The sequence below is a fragment of the Stigmatopora nigra genome, chromosome 12 (assembly GCF_051989575.1).
Source record: "Stigmatopora nigra isolate UIUO_SnigA chromosome 12, RoL_Snig_1.1, whole genome shotgun sequence".
Classification (NCBI taxonomy): domain Eukaryota; kingdom Metazoa; phylum Chordata; class Actinopteri; order Syngnathiformes; family Syngnathidae; genus Stigmatopora; species Stigmatopora nigra.
The window spans coordinates 7,194,053-7,210,377 of record NC_135519.1 but is presented as its reverse complement, the minus strand read 5'-3'; the positions used below and the strand labels follow the sequence as shown (position 1 = coordinate 7,210,377).

At 38.2% G+C, this 16,325-nt stretch overlaps 1 long non-coding RNA gene across 6 annotated transcripts in view; it reads right to left on the bottom strand.

The window, feature by feature from the left end:
- The window catches only part of LOC144204988 (uncharacterized), a 231,982-nt gene that overhangs the window by 85,064 nt on the left and 130,593 nt on the right, over positions 1 to 16,325 (bottom strand). For 4 of the 6 annotated variants that reach the window (XR_013327982.1, XR_013327981.1, XR_013327985.1 and 1 more), the window contains exons 5-6: positions 5,559 to 5,729; positions 4,351 to 4,520 (exon numbers count right to left, since the gene is read on the bottom strand). This is a non-coding gene — a long non-coding RNA (uncharacterized LOC144204988). Of the gene's footprint in view, positions 1 to 3; positions 126 to 4,350; positions 4,521 to 5,558; positions 5,730 to 13,989; positions 14,084 to 16,325 lie in introns of those variants that run through there. The other 2 variants (XR_013327983.1, XR_013327986.1) reach the window with 2 other exon arrangements.

The following is a 16,325-nucleotide window of genomic DNA, read 5'->3' as shown; positions in this document are numbered from 1 at the left end:
GGGAACCAACAATAATAAACAATTATTAGTAAATGCATTATGCCAGCACGTCCCTTTTGCCCTCTTGCCTCTCCTCAGACGGCAACCTACAAATGCACCAGCTTGAGCACATCACCCAACCGAACCTGAAACAAGTGCATGCATGTTTCTGACCCAATGACAACTGAGCATTGCATTCATAAGGGAATTGGGTTAATGTTTGTAATAGTGTCAGCCATTACAGCAAAAAGCATTGAATGTTGTGTGCCTGCCAAATTCAGAGCCATTTTGATTTTACATGAGTGCATGGTGTTTTTAGAGCTAAAATTCTTTCACTTTGCCTTTAGTCATCTAGTTATTTTACAGTTCCATTAGAGTGTGCTAAATTGTTTTGAATTAAAATTATGTTTTATCCCGGGCGATCAGTAATTCAACTCTCATGTATGTGATCTTAAAACAGTTGCTTTAGAATTTCAGTCACTACTTCAATTGTTGTTAGCATCGATAGAGTACTTATGAAAATAAAAGTAGGTTAATTTGCTAAAAGACAAAGACTTAAGATTGAATTTCTGCTCCAAGTTAGTTGTGCCTTGAGGGTAATTTGTCACGTGTTTAACAGTCAAAATGTGTTCCCCATGATGACTGTGTGCATGTTTTTTTTAATTATTATTTTAATTTTCTTTAGAACATTTATGTCATCTTACAAGAACAGAATGTGGAATGTGCACTCCCCCCAATACCCCCCCCCCACACACACACATTTCAAATGCTTGCCAGGCCTCTCCAATCTATTAAAAAAATAGGTTTTATATCCCATACTAACATGTAAAATACATATAAGTTAATATTGCAAAAAAAAAATTATCAATTTTGAACATATTTGCTTATTGTAAATGCAGTGCACCTAGCCTTCTCAATGGTGTATGCATGTTATAGTAGATCAATTCTCTGTGTTTAATTTTTTGTATCCATAAATGCAATGCCTATTTTATCAGTATATGAGATTGACTTATTTGAAAACAAGAAGTGCATGGCAATTTTATTCTGCCTTAAATTCTGCCCGAAAAGGGGGCCGTCTGAATCAGGTTCAGGCAGGTGGACATGAAACACCCTTGTGGAAGGCATCAAGAGGTCATCCTCACTAGATTCGCAAACTGAGGTCTTGCCGAGATGAAGGAGCAGCAGCATTACTCAAAGTTCCTCCATGACGACTGAGCTCCTCACCCGTTCTTTTGTTTTATTGCCATAAGTTAGGTTAGGAACATAGATCAATCGATAAACTGAGAGCTTTGCCTTCTCCACTCCCTCTTCACCGTAACAGACCAGTTAATTACCCGCAACACTGCATACGCCGCTTCAATCCGCGTGTCAATCTCCTAATCCAATGTACGCTCACTCATGAAAAAGATCCCTGGATAAGTACACCTGGGCTGGAGACTTCCTCATAACCCATAGGGAACAATCCAACCTTTTCCATCTGAAAACTATGGCCTCAGACTTGGTTGTTCTGATCATCACAGCTTGGCTGCCAACTGCCCCAATCAAGAGCTGGATATTTCTGTCCAATAGAGCCAAGGAGAAAACATCAATCGCAAAAAGCAGAGAGGAGAATCTCCCAACACTGAACCAACCCCCTCAACAACTCAGCTACGCCTAGAAATTCTGTTGATAAAAGGCACAAACAGAACCGGTGACAAAAGACAGCCATGACAGAGTCCAACCCTCCCTAGGAACAGATTTCACTTACTGTCGCAAATACAGACCGGACAAATACTCCTTTAATACATGGACTGTATGGCCACTTGCAAATAGCTAGCCAACGCATACACAAAGAGTATCCCTCACAAGCTTACCCAAGGGACACAGTTAGAAACCTTCTCCAAATCCACAAAACCCATTTGGACAGCCCTATGCCACCCATGCCCTGAGAATTTCAGTGTACCTATCCAGCCAGGACATGCTCAGTTGGCAAGCAATATTCGTATTTTGAAGAAAATGACTCAACTACAGTTAACCAAATGTGCAAGATATGTAAAAAGTAAAATGTATTTTAATTGGGCAAGTTGACACAGGATCATGAATCAATTATTGCAAATGTGTAATAAACCATTTCATCATTTGAGAAGTTGAGGTACGTGAAAGACAGATGGGAAGGGAGTGGTGAGCTGTAGACTTTGCCATAAATGAATTAATATAGGGGAGGGGGTGAGAAAGTAGAGTATAATTTGTACCCAACTGCTAAGGAGAGCAGGCTAATTACTGGCTGAACAGGGCAGGCACAGGCTGCTCATGTCAAAAAGGACAGAGCCACTTTTTAAGAATCAAAGTGCATTCATATCACAACACAAAGGAGATTGAGGCCAAGGGGACTGCGAGTGAGTGCTGCAGCATGTGTAGATGGAGGGGGGTGTAGCTAATGAAAGATGTTGAGAGATGCAATTTGGGGCGCTCTTCTAGGGTCCCACTTCTGTTTAAGGGCAGACTTTGGTCCTGCAGTTGTATGGGCAGATGGCTCTCTATATTTGTGTTTAGAGATAAAGGAACAAATATGAAAAAAAAACTTAACAGCTCATAATAAAAATGCAGAAGATATGAAGAGGAAACTAATGAAGATCAACTGATTTACTGGTTGCAGAAAAAGTGAGATTCAATGCTTTTCTGTCAAATTAATATATATAAATCATTGTAATTCAAGCCAAATATGTTCCGCAATGATAACTATAAGTACAACTAAAAAATACTAAACAATATTTTTTACCAGATTAAACATGAATTGATAAATTAAATGTAAATTAAATTGCAAATGATGTCAGTTGAGTTATGCTATTTATGCTGTCTGTAATGCTCCTGTATGACGGTCAAATATATTAGTAAAAGGTGAAGCCAAACAAATTAGATTATAGCTGGATTAGCTAATTATGACAATTCCATTTAGTAGCTGCTGGTGATATCCAGGCCTTAATGGTTCTTGTCAGGTATGTTGTTGTGTTTGTCAGGGAGGCCTTTGGGCCTCACCTGCTCAAAAACATCTCTTACCTATTATGCTCCATTATCAAAATTCACATTTTTTCTTATTTTGTGTCTATTTTAGGAAAGCATTAATTTGGCAAATTATGTTTCTGTCACTGATCGTTTTACATGTTTTGTTTTACATAAAGGATTTACAGTAAAGTGGATAAAATACAAGAGAGTAAAGTATAGAAGAAGGGGGATAGTATACAGGTCTTCATTGGCGGTTACAACAGGCTGGAATTTGAGAAGGACCTATTACACATACACTTTTCAAAGGAAAATTGGAGCCGTCTACCTTTTAAGGACGACATGCTAATGTCAAAAAAGCTTTTAGTCAGGAGGACATGGCTGCTGAAAAGGTTGTTGCGTTACATTCATACAGGATAAAGCGAACTCATTCAGGTAATGCAGGAAAAATATTGAAGGCAATATTTTTTTTTTAAATGAGACTGAATTATGGGGGTAATTTTACATATGAAAACACAATCCGTCTGCTTTTGACAAAATGTATATTTTGCAATTGTGGTCAGAAGTATACAATTCTGGACTTGAATTCCAGATAAATCTTGGGCGGTGATGCAAACACACAAACCAAATGGTAAAAAAATGTTAGTGTAATAACTATATTTAACTTGTGAGATTTGGTCAAGTGCGCTTGGCAACTTGTAGTTTTTTTATGTTCAGGTTTCACTGAGTATACTTAACTCCAACTTTTACTATAGCTCGCAAGCTACTAAGAAGACATTTCAAGCACAAAAGGCACGACATCACACATTGATAATGGCAACAAGCAAGGCAGTATCATAGCACCTTTCTCATTATGAATATTCAAAGCCATTCGAAATTAAGGGGTATTCTTCAAGTTTATCATCTGCCAAAATACAAATGATCTTTTACTTTTCCTGGTATGTATGTAGTACTTGGTTTACTTGATTGGTAAAAGACATGTTGAGTGTCTAACAGAAGGGTGCATCCTATAGGGATCTTACATGTACTCTCCAAGCCCAACGAGTTATCTCCCAGTACTCCCAAATTTAAAAAAAATAAGAAAGAAAAGAAAAAATACATAGGCGAATTTGTCTGGAGATGTCAATGGCTATTTATCTTGATGTGCCCTATAATTGACTAGCAACCAGTTCAGAGTATACCCCACTTTTCGTCTAAATTCAGCTAGAACAGGCTCAAGTACACAGTGAGGACAAGTGGTGCAGAATGCATTTATCCATGGATGTTTTTATATTTGTACAAAGGTAGAAAGAACAAGTAGCTCTTGAAATTTTAAATTGTAACATAAGCCATTATGCCCATAATCTCAATTTTGTAGGCAAAATGCCATCCTTAAAAAAAAAGGGTACTTACAGTCATTTGCTTCATTCTTGCCTGCTCCTTGGCCAGGTCTTCAGCCAAGAACAATGGGTCCTATTAGGGAGTGTGGCAGGCTAGCTGACAGGCTAGTCAATATCCATGAGAAGGCCACTTCATTAATGATCCCTACTGGCTCAGATGGATGGAGGGCCAGTGAATGCGGCCTTTAAGAGAGCAGACAAAAGCACAAATAAATATTTTTTAACCAAACACAACCAAATTATTGAATGGACTGATAGGCAATGGTCAAGAAGTATTATATGTGAAATAGGTAATTCAATGCTTTTGATTATTTTTAATAAGCTATAAATGACTATGGTCAACAATGTGGAATTACTTCCAGAACATGAATGTGTCTTGTCTAAGCCTTTGTAGAGTATTTTTTTCCTTGTGCATGCATGGAATTCATTTTTATTAATATCAGTAAATATGTTTGGTGTACAAATGGTACTTAAGGGGACTACAGTATCAGAATGGTTAATTATTCACAAGCAGGCTCACTTTATGCATTTTTTTTCTCAGAAATATCAAACCTTTTGGAGCAATCTGTAAATAAATAATTACCTCTGAAGTGTCCCTTTCAAATCGACAAAACATCACTGGTGTTGCCAGCTAAGAGTTGGCTACATAGTACACACCAACCTTGAGAAAATTACTCTACTGAACCCAGGTTTATCCTACAGCAAAGCATTTAACAGCAAATAAAAACCATTATCTAACCATCTGGCTCTTTTTAAAACCCCAAGTGTATAATGCATACAGGTTTCCAAAACAAGACACACAAAGAAACAATAAGCAGTCACCCATTGTTTCTGTTCATCATGAAATGGGCTTGTTCCAAAGTTCAAATTGTAAGAACAAGTTCTAAATTTTAATGGATTTCTATGGACTACATACTTTGAAAACATGCATTGCACTGAAATTCTGTATGTATATTCTTTTAACATGACTTTATAAAAATATATAGCTAGTCTTGGTCAAAATGTCCTCTGGCATTTTTCAACCCCAGTCCTTTCTTGTACAGACATACACCTTAACATTTCCTGTGACTGGTGACTGTTTAAAAAAATAATAAAAAGAAATAAAATAAAATGTTAAGATGGACAGCGCACACACTTGTACACGTACTTATACACATTTGGGTGCAAAAACTTGAGAGGTGTGTGTTCCGCTGACACGTGTGAAGCTAAATGCCAACGTACCATTTAAGAGAGAAAGGGCACCAGCACATCCAACCTTTGTAGTGTGTCATTCAGCTGTGTTCGGGGCCATTCATATATAAAAATGAGGTCTCTTGTGTCCCACGGAGCAGCAGATCTCTTTCACCCCATCAGGCACAGTAGAAGAGGGGATGTTAACAACCATTCAGACATCTGTTGAACGGAAAAATAGGGATGAGAATTTTTCTCCCCTTTCAAATTCTGAAGACTGTTTTCCCCTTGCTTCATAACTTTCACACTTTTAATGATCATAAAGCTCTCGCATGGGGAGTCAAATAATTGAGTTACATGGGAAAAGCTGTGACAAGTTAAAAGGAGTCTTGGTCTAGTTGATTACAACGATATGAAAAGGATTTGAAAAGGCAACATCAAATAAAGGACTAAAGTTTAGGGGTGGGCAAACTATTCCACAAAGGGACGCCACTTTTTCACTAATCTGGTGTCCTACAAGTGCAATCAGTGGATTGCAGTCAGGTGCTTCCTATTTTCTGCAGATATCTCATTGGTTAAAGTGCCTTTGCTGGATCAGTTGCAACCAAAACTTGCACCCACAGTGGCCTTTGAGGAACAGTTTGCCCACCCCTGGACAAAACACAAAATTATGAATGCTCCAGCACTTCTGTGATCCTTGTTGGATAAGCAGTATCCAAAGTGAATGTATTAACTAATAGATCATGGCTTTGTTGATACAAAATGATGAGGCACTAGTTTAAAATATTGTACTTCTGTAGTATATTTCAGCATTCATCTACTTGTACTGCATTTACCCATTTTTAGAGTTTGATAAAGCTCCAGTCATTCCCTCAACCTTCGAATTACACAGCAAAGGCCACCCCTTTGTCACTAAATGCCTCTTCCATTCATTCACTTGACAGCAAAGTACTATGTCTTTTCCCACGGAAAAATGCCATATTTGAAAGCCCTCTATTTGATTAATATTTTCCTAAGGTTGCATACAGCACTTACTCCAGGAATTATTTTACAAGAAAATAAACTCCCTTAATTTGAGGATGCCAAAGCATTTTGCCACAAGGTAATTTTAGCACTGGAAAGAATACCATTCCAAAACAATAAAAGGAAATAAAAAGGAATTTTATCACAAGCACAGGTGGGAAATGTTTCCACTAGAAGTTATGAAATATAGTTCTTAACAATACTTATGGCATCAAATTGGTGGCATCACTCATGTGAAAAATATTAAACTGTCCATGCTTTTGCATACTATTATGTGGTCAGAACCTTACACTTATTTTATTTATTTTTTAATATGCCCTTAAATTTACTAGGAAATCCAAACTACCAGGGAACATTAAGTGTAACTACTTGAAAAAAGCTCATTATTCCTTTAATTTATCACACTTTCTTGTATATATAATATGTTCATGAAATTTGTAAGGATTTAGAAGTAACCAAGGGAAATTATGTCGTGTTTATTTTCAATAATTGCATTCATATCATCTTGCATTTCAATAAAATTTAAATAATTCAAAGAAACATTTCCATTCATCAGTGTTTTTAGAGACCTTGTCATGTCAGACTTGAAGACACTCAATGATTCCCAACTGGCATGAACAACTGATCAATATTATACTTTTTATACTGCCAATTAGGAAGACTGTGTTTTTATTTGTGTTCATACATTTGCAGTTTTGACTTGCATAGTACTCACCATACATAGTGATGGCAAGACAAGGCCATATCCTGAAGGTTTGTTTCCGATTAAAAACTAAGCTTTGGGATTTAAATCCACTTTATTGTTATACAGGCCAGAATTTCATGTTTTCAAATTACTACGAAATGTACAGTTCACATTTTGCCATATGTGGTGTGTATGGTCACCAGCTGTAGATCATTATGTTTCATCTAAGTCTCAACCTACTTCTTATCTGCAGCATTTGGGGGTCTCGGCCCCTAATGCCTCATATTTTGCACGTCTTTCATAAAAGAAAAAATAAATTAAAAAAGCTTTGGTAGCAAAATCTGACAGAGCAGCGGCAAAGGTCAGAGCTTCTGATATATTTGTTGTCTTGTGAGAGGCCATATGTATATATTTGTTTCTGGACGAGAGCCAATTTCTCTAACAAAAAAGCTGGAAGTGATGTTACTCATTTTTTGCTCGTTAGTGAACTTCTTGGACCTCTTGACTAACAACCCACTCGTGGCGCAAAAAAAAAAAAAAAGCTGTGCCGAAGATTCTGCAGGGAAACAAAGGCAATAGTGGAAAAATATAGGGGGTTCGACTTTAGCCCATTTATATGGGTATATACATTTGATATCAATCCTAGTCTGATGCATTGGACAAAGGTATATTATCTATACCCGGTTAAAAGGTAATAAAAAATGTCACTACTATTCGACAAAAGAAGCAAATGTTACAAACAAAGTCTCAATGGCCTCATTCATATTTACTTCTCTAAATACTGTGACACGGGCAAATTCGTGTCACATGATGGACACATTCTCTTCGAGTACAAGTCACATTTGCATTTGCAATATGAACGGCTACTCCAAACAAACCTGAATAAGCAATAATTCAGAATTGGCCATAATGCCTTGAAATGTAAATGTAACCTTATTTTCTTAGTCACAGTCCTCATACAAGGAGCGGTTCAGTCAACATGGCTTAAAAAATATATCTGGAATGTGGAAAAATGAAACGAAATTGCTCTGCCACAGGGTGGGATTTTAACCAATGACTCATGCTTCCCTAACAACGGTATAAACCAGCTGTCACCATGGTGCTGACCTTTACTATGGCCCAGGGTGACCAGCATTTTAGCATCAACATACTGTAAACTTGACCCCTGACATTTCCATGGCTCAGTGCCACTGCAGGCTGTGTGGAGGAAACATGGGGGGGGGGGGGGGGGGGAGGTTAACACTCACTGAATGTGACATTGTGATGGTGATGAGAGTTAAGGGATAATGATAGTGATTCCTGCCATTGTGCACTTTAGTGAAGCGTTAAAGACATTGATTTGGTAGATTAAATCAATATTTTGTTAATTTAACGGATGGGCCTCACTACGACTTAAAGTGGTGAAATGGTGAGCTAGGATATTGATTCAAAATAGATACATATTTTGTGTTGATTGATTATGAAAATGGAAACACAATAAACCTTCCTTAAGAGAAAACTGCTGGGTTTATGAAGCAATAAAGAGAGTAACATGAGAGGGAACTGAGAAAAGAAATTAGAGAGATAAAAATGGAAATAAGAAGTGAATGTGATAGTGGGCCACTATGACTGTTATACATGAAAATAATGGTGATCTTCACAAGTACATGAATCACATTTCTTTGCTACATTGAATGAAAGGGAGACAGGAACACAGAGTTGACTGCACAACTTGTACCGAAAACTCTAAAGGTCTTGTCATTTAACTAAACTAGAACACCTTTAAAAGAAATGACAGAAGATATTCAATTAAACTGTGAGTAAAAGGTCTTTAATTTGATGTCTTCTGCCCCTTTAAAAAAAAAAAATCAAAGATGTATGTATTCAGGTTTGGTTCATTTCAATAGTGAGTTAAAGTTGCAGCACTGTGGCTGACTGGTTTTGGCACTGTGGACCTGCACTAGTCTGTTATTCTACCACTTCATTTATTATATATTAAGGATAAGCACTTGATAAAACAACCAATATCTTAATTGAGCGGTCACGCGTAGGGGGTTGGGGGCTGACTATTTTGACAATGATGTACAATCAAACTAAAGGAAATTATACATGCTTGCACACATGCACAGTAAAAATTCAGCTACACATGCAGTGACATGTTACAATCACACCACATGCCTCTGCTATCCCTTAAATTGCTATACCAGGTCATAAAGATGCTGTTTTTATTTTTTCTATCACTTCTTGCCTCTCTAGTTCCCTTGACTCTGTTTGGCCCTGTTCGGCTGTGAATAAATCTGTGTAATATGAAAGTGACAAGGAGGAGATTTATGAAAGTATAAGTGCCCGTTTCTGGTGGAATTTATAGTGCAGAGCAAGGGATATGCAGATGAGAGTGCAAAGGGGTTGCAGGTATTGCAGACATGTATGTGTGTCTGTGTGTGTGTGTGCGTGCTTGTGAGTGTGCTTGTGGTATGACAAAGGGGCATGAAGCATTTAATCTTTCATGTGTTATTGTGCATGCCCTAGAAGTGGCATGGCAACAGTGGTCGAGGGGAAAGAGTGAGAGGCGTGTGATCTCTGCTTTGAAATCTTTGGCCAAAACAATCAAGGCCTTTTCACATTAGCAGAAGCATAGTGTGAACATAACAGTGGCAGCACTGAGAGAAGTAAACAAAGAAGCTTTTTGTTCATACACAAGAAGTAGATTAGGAATTTTCATTGTTTCCTTTGTGATGAGTGGATTAAATTTGGGCAATGATATGCTATAGATCTGTCACGTTATTAAGAATGTAGCTGCCCACTTTATGCCTGCTACACACCATCTCATTTCAGACAAGCGAACTGAACATTTGCTTTGTTGGCCTGCATTTTTAGACTCATTGTTTGCCATATTTGTCATATATTTGATTGTCTGCGGGCACTGTAATTATTGCACGCTAGAAATCAAAAGTCGGATGGTTAACTTTGAATGTCTGGCAAACGTATTTAGAATTTCCTTCCATCTTAAAACATTATTTAAGATTTCATATACATCAATGGCATTCAGAGGAAAACGGCCCATTTGTACAGTGAAAAAGTGTTTAAATAATATTGTTCCTTCAATTACAGTGATGAAAAGCGCGTTGGTAGATGCCTTTGAACTAAATTTTAATAGTAAATATAGTCAGTACTTTATCTGCCATCTTGACAGCAGATTCTTACCATCACGGGTTTGACCAGTGATCCTACATTAGAAGATCTGTCGAATTATGAATATGTCTCTTGTCGGCCTCGAGACAGTTTATCTTTCTGTTTTTCAAGGCAATTCTCAGAAGAGTGACCAGGCTTTTTACGTCTTTGCACCCACGGCAATGTTCAGTTCAGAAAGAGGAAGCCTTGTGACTTTGCTGACCCACACATTTTAGTGGTTTAATTCTGTAGTGTTTGACTGCTGACAACTTTTCCACAAACAAGGTGGAATTCTGGGACCTCAAGAGACATTTATTGTTTTTGGCTATGCAGTGTTGAGCTGCCCACCTTTTGTGCTTATCAGAAATCTAGCATGTAACTTTAACCACAGGCAGTATGTAATCAAATATCTAGTCATACTCATTAAAAAGAGAATTTATCGTGAAAGAAGAGGAAAGATAACTTTACTGGTGGCTTATTGGTGTTGATGGGCACAGAATCTCTCTCCATAAACCCGGTATTACATTCAGGTATTTGAAATTCATCTTAATAAAATAAACACACTTGGTTTTAAAAGAACTAGCGCATAGTTCAGATAGTTTCACACGGGGACCTCCTAATAGGGCATATCTTTACACTTAATGACCATGCTTTTTATTTGATTCATAAAACACACAAACTTCCAATGCCATCTGAAACATGTAGTAATCACATTCATCTGTTTAAACAGGAGCATATAGGAACCAAGCAAAAGGGATGAAAGACATGCAGAAAGGATAGCGGAATTTTGGGCACGGGTTATTGAAAGATACATATTTACTCTGACTAAGGAAAGTAGGCAAAACCACAGATTATATTCCTTGTTGGAAATAGGTATGAAACCGAAAAAATAATAACAATAATATAGAAATGCAGATATTCAAAAATGTTTTGGAAATTTGAATTTATGTATAGCTACCTAGTGTTTTTGTGGTTCAGTCGTCTGACTTTGCCGCAGACAGGCGAGACCTTGATTCCTGCTAGTGGCCATATGATTGTGAGTGTGAATGGCCGTTTGTCTCTCTGTGTGCCCTACAATAGTCGACCTTTCGCCGAAAGTCAGCAGTGGTGTGCTGTCAGGGCCTACAAGGCCTTATATGAATCAGATTTTTTTTTCCATCACAAATTGGCCCCACTTTACTTTGTCATTATTGGAAGGTCTTGACTACAAATATATATATAAACCACTAAGGGAAAATGTTTCCAATAATATATTCCAAAGGTCCAAGCTCTTTTTCTAAACACTGTTAACAGTGACTTTGTTTTCGCCTTCTCCTGTGATCCCAATAAGAGAAGATACCACCATGTAAAGAATGCTAACCTTTCTGCTTGTTTGCGTCCTGCACTGACAGGTTCAAGGGATTAAAGTAGCAGGACACTATGGAAGAGATGACCTCTCCAAAGTTTACCAGGTTCCTCCTCCCCACACCTACAAACCTTCTCAAGAGTGTTATCTTAGACATTAATGAGGGCCCCAGTGGAATAGTTTGGATGTCACCTCAAAGAGCAGGGTAATGTTGAGACTGGTCAAGTGACAGTGTGGAAGGAATGTGTCTTTCTTCGAGAGTTACACTAGGTGTGGATGGTATTGGTGGAAGACAAATATTTTTTTACAAAAGAGCCACATTGTTTCATCATGAGACTCACTTACCGACCTTATTTTGCTAAAGCATAATAATCAACAAATATGATCAATGTCTGGTCTTGTATTGGAATTAATATATTTCAGAAGAACTTTCCAATTTGTTTTTGAGAGGTGCGCTTTAACTCAGAAGATACTGTAAATACATTATTGTTGTGTTTCCTCAACAAAACATATGGTATTGTTCTTCTAACTAAACTTTGTTGCATAAACTGATGAAGTATGCTCAAATAAGGTGAAATGTCTAAGACAACCAAAAAAATTCAATTGCAATCGATTCAGTGCCCCGGGAAAAGAGGGGCTGCTGTAAAATAAACACTGAATTGAGTGTGTGAATGTGACTGTGTGCATGTGCAAGCGATGATTTACTGCCTTCCAAGGTATGCCTCTGACAGGCATTCGAAAAAATGAACCTGCCTGAACTTTACATTCCCTTAATTGCAGTAGTACTTGTCATAGGATAATTGCACGATTTAAACTTCCTTTTTTTTACCTACAAGCTAAATATATCTCAAGGGTCTCTCACTCACCTCAATCGATTAGTGTACAAAAAAAAGGTCACTTCCATGCAAGAATGCCTAAAAACCAAGTGCTTTGCTCATGTTCTTACATGCATTCTTGTTGCATTTAGTGGACATGTCATTTATGTTGCTCAGTGGTGAGCTACTTTAGGTGAATCTACTTTGTTTTCCATTATCACAAAACACTAAGAGTTTCTGAGTGTAACAGCACACATTTGAGCCACGGATAAATTTAAAGATAAAATACTCGTCTGCCATCAAAGATATAGTCCATGTATTTTGAATTCCAAAAATAATAATTTTAGGACAAAGGCAGTGATGCAGGTTACATTATTTTGGCAATTCATAACTTACATTATCCTGTAATTAAATGTACTCCCTGCATGTATGGCTCAGTGCGCCATCGATAGCAGCATCTGCGCCTTAGTGTGATTCCAGCAATGAGACTGAGGCCCATCGCCCTCACATGCAATTCAGATGAGCTCTGCAAATCCAGCATGAAATTAAATTTACAACTTGGAGCCCCCTGCCACACACACACATACACACAAATATTCAGTCACTTCCCTCTGATGGCTGCCCCGATAACACGAGTGTGTGTGTGTGTGTGTGCATATGTTAATGTTTCCAATGTTAACATATATATGTATAGTAAGTAGCTTTGTTTCAATATCTTGCTTGCTGTAGTGCATTGTTACTGATTTATATTTGCTTTAACATCCTGGCGTGTGTTGTGATTATGGATTGATGATTCAGTTCAATGGCAAGTTCAATATCATAAACATTGTTTTGGCCTCCATTGGCTATGTAAATATATGTGTCGGTTAGTGAGTGGGGGCCAATGCGTGTCATCCACCTTGGTTTCCCTACGTTGTGTATTGTATATTGCCCTCCCCTGCCCTGCTGAATAATAGAACATTTCCAACAATAATAATAATGGCAACCAGCATTACACCACAATCATAACCAGATTCATGCACACACACATTGCAGTGAGCACCAAGTATGGGCCAATCATGTCTGCCCTAGCTGACTGCATTTGCATAAAACAATTACCCTGGGCGGACTCAGGGTTCAGTGTCGTCTAGACAGCATGTTTCACTGTGGTGTCATCAAGGCGTGGGTATGTCTGTATGTGTTTATAGGAAAGACAGGGGACACACTAGGTTGGTTGTAAATTAGCCAGGATATGGTTGCTCGTGCACTGGCCGAATCGAATCACCCTCGGGCACATTGGGGAAGGGATTTCTTCACATACACATCACATAAACTCATGCAAATAAGGAAAGCTGGACAGCGACAGGATGACATTGAAGAGTGAGAGGAAACTAATATTCATATGGGGGCAGAGGGCATTTAGCAGGCCATTCAAAAGGATTGTGAAAGGGTGCATTTGCCTGTGTATATTGAGTATATACTCACTTATATATTATGTATGGAGATTTCAGTTCCTTCCTCCATTGCAGTCCCTTATACTGAGCTTTCACCAGGCTATTATTTTCTGCTACTGAACCAGCTGTAATCAATACATGCAACACATCAGGCATCTAATAGAGAGACAGGTGGCCCCGTAATCTGAACCTCGAAATGACCAGAGCACTGCCAGGAATAAAAGGGAAGCAAAAACAGAGCTATAATAAACATGATTTGCATCTAATTGTCTGATAAAAACAATGATAATCCATTCATTCGTTTTCTGAACAGCTTATCCTGACAAGGGGCGCAGAGGGGTGATGCAGCCTATCCCATTGGGCACCAGGGAGGGGATAGCCTGAAACAAGTTTAATCTAATCTAACCACAGGCCGCAACAATGATAATGAAAGGTCAATAAAAAAATAATAATAATGTCAGTGGTCAGTAATTAAGAATGGAATTATCTATGAAAAAAAAATAGCTCATGCACACTCTCAGTTCGTTGACCGAGTTACTACTTTGTGTGAACAGACTAATACTTTGTCCAAACAACTTTATACTTGTTTTTACTCATGCTGCATATGTTGTCAGATCTACTTTGTGTACATGGTGTCCCACATGAACTATTTGAGCGTGCGCATGAGCTGTTTTGACCCCTGTCCATGGCATTTCTCTCTTGTCAATCATTACTACAACTAGTATCAGAACAATGAGACATAAGAGAGATAAGACTATGAAAGAAAAAAAATATTTTGAGTGAAGTTGCTGTGAATATATGACCTGTGAGTGGTTAATGGATTGTGCTTGTCCATGTCTGACCACATTTGCATGTTGGCATACCCATTTATGTGCCTGCATTTTTTGAGTCAATGTGTATGTATGACTGGGCCGCCCTCAAGCAGCAAACTTGATCTTTGCAAAGGCTAACATCTGTCGTCTGTCACTTTGGTAGGATTGATGATCCCTACCGGAATGGCAGGGTGAAGATGGGGAAGGGAAAGGAGTCAGCGCACATTTAGAACAGGGAACATGGAAGGAGATTGGGTAAATTATACTAATTTCAATCGCTGGGTGTTGTTGATTGGGATATTGGATCACGTGAAGTGATCATTAAAGGTGGGTTCCATATTTAATCATTTTTTTCCAGTGCTAACATTAAGATATTTTTTAGATTAAATTCAGGTGGGTTATGTCCAAACATCATTGTAGATCTATTGCCTTAACTTCGCCAAAACCCACCCCCCTTGTCCCGCCCCATATGAATTAATTTCCACAACTTTACACATTGCAATTATCCTCCCTCGATTCACTTTTTATAGGCTCAATATGTCTGCAGAGACATTTCAAGCCAGCCATACACACAACTGGCTGAAATAAAAGATGGCAACGACCTAATTAACTCTGAGGTGTAGATATGCAAACAGACTGAGAGAGAGTGAAGTTACATCAGTTTAATGCTCAGTTAGCACAGGTCATGCTCTATGAATTATTCAAGCTGGCCCGCAGTTCGCAGAGTGAGTTTTAAGTGGACAATGACCCAGTGCACATTCATTTACCCTGCGCCTCCGCTAACAAGGCTAAGTATTCACCGACTCTTCAGTATCCTTCACTAACAAGCTAATGGAATTTCAATCAAGAGGATGCACTGAATGGCTTAGCATGGCTGATCCTCTCTCTGGCCATCTACACACATATCAATATTCAATTAGATCTGTGCGTTCTTCAGACAGCCTTGTTAAGTAAGGAGTTGTGCTAAGGGAACATTTGCAAAGGCAAAAAGGCTGCTTCCAAACAGGATCGATAACTTTAATAGTTGCCTGTAACCTTCTCTTTAATCACAACCTTGCCATAGATTTAAAAAGATTTGGGCAAATGTAACTACGCATAATATAATGATGAGTTCAGTTACCTTGAAAACTGACGAGGGAAATATGCTAGAGGCAAGGAAAAATATATTTCATAACTCACGGGAAAATCGTCATGGGAAAGAATATACTCCAAAACATGTTCTAGCCTTATATGGCAATATTTGGTAACAAATCAAGAAATATACCAACACTACCAATGGCGACAAAAGAAGAATGAACAACTAGAACTTTGACAAATCATCATGGTGGAAAGATAATGGGACAATCGACAATCCGAAGGATAAATATCTATAGTTTTGGAAACCAAAGCCAGTTTCATTTCAATAGGTTTGGATGAAAGCAAATAATTCCACAGGCCCCTCTGATCCAAGAGGATGGCAAGTTGTTTGGTCTGAAACTCAAGGAAGGGCCAAGTATTTCCTGTTAGGGAAGCCAAGTCGAGTAACGAGGTTATGTTGAGTCAAATGGACTGGGGT